Source organism: Salvia splendens, chromosome 12, assembly GCF_004379255.2.
Source record: "Salvia splendens isolate huo1 chromosome 12, SspV2, whole genome shotgun sequence".
Lineage (NCBI taxonomy): Eukaryota > Viridiplantae > Streptophyta > Magnoliopsida > Lamiales > Lamiaceae > Salvia > Salvia splendens.
In genome coordinates, this window is record NC_056043.1 from 26,341,419 (window position 1) to 26,346,309 (window position 4,891).

General features: G+C 40.2%; 1 pseudogene; it reads left to right on the top strand.

Annotated features, from left to right (window-relative positions):
- The first annotated feature begins 732 nt into the window (after positions 1 to 732).
- Positions 733 to 4,170, top strand: LOC121757792 (annotated as a pseudogene).
- Positions 4,171 to 4,891: the final 721 nt, after the last annotated feature.

The following is a 4,891-nucleotide window of genomic DNA, read 5'->3' on the forward strand; positions in this document are numbered from 1 at the left end:
CCATCAGAACCATTATATGTCACGTTTGGTATATCTACTTGTTCATCAACATCCCTCCCAAATCTGTTGAATTCAAAGCTATGATGTTCATCATCCCTCCTAGATGTCCCGACATCAAAACTATCATGTTCGTCCCTCCTAGATGTTCCAACATCATGATGAATGGTAGGTGGTTCAATTTGCAAAGCAGTAGTAACAAGAGTATATTCAATAAATAGTTCAATTTGACGTGGATTTTCAGCAAACATATACTCCAACAAACTCTGATCTACTGGTGTAGCTGTATAATTGACCACTCCACTAAAAGCCATATGATGCCTCCATGTTAAATCAATCGTATGTACATCCAAATCAATTCCAATTTTTCACATATCATTGAAACTAGCTGATAATAAGGTATCATTTCGTTCAATATAATAAATGATTTTGCACAAGGGGGATTATAAGCAACACCCAAACTTGGGAGCTGAATAATTTCCCCATTATAATATAAACTCACAAACACCATCAATCCTGCAAAATAAGTATGATAAAACTTAATATACTCTGATTCAACAAAATTAAATATTCAACAAAGTTTAATTCAATACCAAATTTAACAAAAAATCAAACACCAAATTCAATAATTCAACAAAAAATTTCAAACCATAAACCCTAAGTCTATACCCAACTAAAATATACCAATAATAATCGAAATTAAGAGTAAAAAGTTACCTAACACTTAAAATACGAATGGGAGCAGGTAAATGTCGAATTCATGTAGATTTTCGCCGGCTGGGAGTGAATGGGGCGAAGGGCGGCGCGCTAAGAGTGGTTTTGGTGTTCTGCGAATGAGAGGCGGCAGCAGCATGGACTGAATATGGATCTAAGGCAAACACGGGTTTTCCTAATGCGTGTATAAATTAAACACGCACGAGGCTCATGCGTTTATAAATTAAACACGCGAGAAGCTCACACGTCTTTCCTCTCCCTGGAAACTTTTTTTTGCGGGAACAAACGGCGGATACTACCTCCCATGAGGAGGTAGTTTCCTGGAATTTGGACCGAAGACGAAGCCCGGAAAAAAGGACCTTAATTCTTACAACATTAAGGGCAACAACAAAATCGTCAGACGTATTGCTTTTTCATTCATGTTGCTAATTATTTTGCAATTGTTTGTTTTATTTTCCTGTTTTGGGGGATTTAGAGGCTCAATGCTTACTGCCCAGTTCGTTTTATGCTTCTATTGATCATAAAAACTTGATCTTGGGTTCTGATTCTTCCATGGTTTGGGTTAATTTGTTGCTCCGGCTTGTTTTTTGGGGAATGTGAATGTTGTAATTGGATGTTGGAGTTGGTTGATAGTTGATTTTTTGCTTGATTTATTGAGTTTTGGAATGCCTGGTTTCTGCACTCATATTTCTTGCAAAATAAAAGTAGTCTGTTTGCAAATGTGATTTGGGATTTTCTTAATGTTTGTATTACCAGTTACCTCGAATTCTATAAGTTTAATGGTTTATGTATGCGCACACTTGCACATCGTATGTGTATCTTGTATCGGTGGGGATAAAGTTTTGAACTTGGTTGGACTAAAGGATGTGGGTGTTTTTGTAGCGGGAGATTGTGAGTTAATGAGACCATCTGACTCAAACAAGACACCGTACGTGGCCAAAGTGGAAAATATTGAAGCTGACCATAGCAACAAAGTGAAAGTACGTGTGAGGTGGTACTACTACCCCGATGAATCCATCTGGGGCCGCAGGCGGTTCCATGGCGTTAAGGAACTCTTCTTGTCCGACCACTTTGACGTGCAGAGTGCTCACACTATCGAAGGCAAATGCATTGTGCATAACTTCAAGAATTACACCAAGCTTGAGAATGCCGGCACAGAGGATTACTTTTGTAGGTTTGGGTACAAGGCCGCAACTGGAGGGTTTACTCCTGACCGCGTGGCTGTGTGAGTACAGAAGTTTGAAGATTCAGTGGATGAAAATAAGAAAATAAGAAAATTAATGTGTTGGCAATTGAAATTAAAAATATAACATATAACTGTCCCACATCAGTGTCAAGAGAAAACTGAAACTAGTATATAAGTCTCATGGGCCCCTCCTCCTATTACCAATTGGTTTAAGGATGGAACTCATGAATTTCTATCATGGTATCAGAGCGGGTCGCCGACTGTGGGTAGAGATGCACAGGGTTCCGGAACCGACGGTTACGGTTCAGAACCGTCGGTTCCAGTTTCGGAAATTGTCGAACCGAAACTGAACCGTGAGGATGTTTCACGATTCCGATTCCAAAACCAACGATTACAGTTTCGGTTCGGAACCGTCGGTTTTCCGGCGTTTTTCGCGGTTCCGGCTAGATTTCACAGTTTTCCAACGGTTTTTCATGGTTCCGGTTTGGGTTCGGAAAAATTAGAACCAGAACCGGCCCGCGGTTCAAAATATGGCGGTTTAGGTTCAAGAAAAAAGTCACGATTCGAACCGGAACCGGCGGTTACGGTTCTGCGGTTAACCGCCGGAAAACCGGCACAGTATGTGGGTCAAATTTAACTGACCCAACAGTATATCTGGACCGAAACCAAAAAAAATGACTGACCCAACAGTATATCTGGACTTAAAAATTTGGGCCAAGTGGTCCCAACCGATTGAAAAAAAAATCGGGCCGATTGTCCAATTGATTAGAATAATTCACCTTGAAGGGTTTGAGGAAGGGTGTTGGCAATTGAAACTAAAAATATAAATATCCTACCACCAATTGGTTTTAGGACTGGTATGGCTTCTAAAGGACCGGACGATCTCATGGTACAATGTGAGGCGTGCAAGGACTAGTATGGTTTCTAAATTCTAGTCGCTTTTTTTGTGTCGCGGAATCCTGATTTAACTGTTTTACTTGATCTTTCAACATTCTTAGTGCTCGAATGGGGTGAATTACGAATTTTGGGTTATTCTAGTACACTGTGATTCATGAGTTGTAGTATTGTATTTATTTAATATTTTGTTGATGCTTTCTTCAAAACAAGGTTATTTGTGAAGATTTCTAGAGGTGTCTGGTCGAAGAGCTGGATGACTTCTTTTTTTGCAGCTATCGAAATTTATAGTTTGATTAACTTATTGCACTGAAATTTGGAGATGATAGATGTACAATAGGTCAGTTTAGCTGTTTACACTTCCTATGTCGAGAACATGAGCTTTAAATGGTAACTGCGCATTAGGTGAAGTGTGTGTTTGCTTTTGTAATATTGTTCACTGAAGACAATTCAAGTCTTTTAATAAATCTTCTTTTGAAGGTTTCATCCTAGGTGTATGGGCATGGCCATTGAAGAAGCGAAGAAATTGGACCATTTCTTATGCTCTGATTGTTCATCAGATGATGATGCCAAAAGGTCATTGAACTCTTTTCCGGTTTCACCTGCTGATGAGGGAAAGGTAAGAGATACTTCTCTATTTTGAATTGGATTGAATAAGATATTATGCATTGTGGCTTTCGAATATGTTTATAATACGAAAACGGTAAGAAGATAACCAGGATTTATTCTCAATTGAGATACTGAACCCCGTCTCGTCTCCATGTGCTATTTGTCATCAACGACCAAAACATTGTGTTTGCAATTTGTGCACATTACAAATTTGCCTTTCCACTTATGAAATTCTTTTATCTGAAGTTTAACTTGGCGACACTGCATTTCGATTTTGATTACTAGGTGGAGCCAAAGCGCAGAAATAGGTGTTGGCTTCCCCCTTCAAGGCAAACGGAATTGCACGCAGACAATAATCCTCATCATTTGCCTCATTCGGCCTTTTGTGTATGCTGCATAATTTGTTGAATTCATTCAAAAACTCATACGGGCACTCATTCCTTCGTCCACAGAATGTGGGTAGGATACCGAGCACGTTTGTCTTTATCTCAATGGACCTCTGTCGCGGATTCAGCACTATAGCTTGGGCTGGCTCCCCATCTAGATGAGCAGTAAGCGAGCCGATCTCTGGATCTAGGTCGATTATGTTCGCCATGTTCCCTGTTCCTTCCTCCTCTGCGCTTGTTTCCGAAGATGATTTAGGATACTCCCTTCCTGACGAGTTCCAATCCTCTTCACTTTCCGAATCAAATGGAAATGGGTCTCCCGTAGATAATCTCGATCTGGTGGTGACCGTAGATGCTGTGTTCTTGACTTGCCAGATAAACTGATCGTTCCTCCACTCAGATGAGTTACCATAGAATCCAAGCCGTGAGTCCTTGCTCATAAACTAAAAATAAAAGAAAATAGAAGAAGAAAATAAGAACTATGTACACCAAAATCCTCTAAACACAATCACAAATTACGCCATCCATCCCCCCGGCAGCGGCGCCATTTGAAGAGACGAGATTTGTTGCTCGTGTGTTTTTTTGCGTTGTGAAAATGCAAGGTGCTATGCTAAGGCGAGATACCTCGTCCTATGAATCCACTAGATCACTTGGTCTAGGAACTCAAATGAACACAGAATACTCTGTCGTTGTACACACACAACTCCCCTTTTAAAGATCCCTCAACCCGAATACTATAGATTAGTATAGAGAAGTAGGGGTCGATCCCACGAGGATGGACCCGTAGAAAGCATTTAGAGACTCTTGACAAAAGCGGCTGTGTAACGACCGCACTTCCTAAGGATAGGAAGCACGTGAAATCGTGACTAATGGGGGAATTAAGAAGCGGGGAAGAAGGGGGAATACAATTCAAGACAATACAACATAACGATCAAAGATGCAAAACCATTTATTTAACCAACGTTTCAATCCCGATGTTACATAATGGAGAATAATAGAGTTCGACAATAAGGAAAAATAACAAAGTTCTTAGGACATTGAATAGCGGAAGCAATTTGAGAGTTTGGCTACTACTACGTATGAAGACATAATAGCAACCCGACCA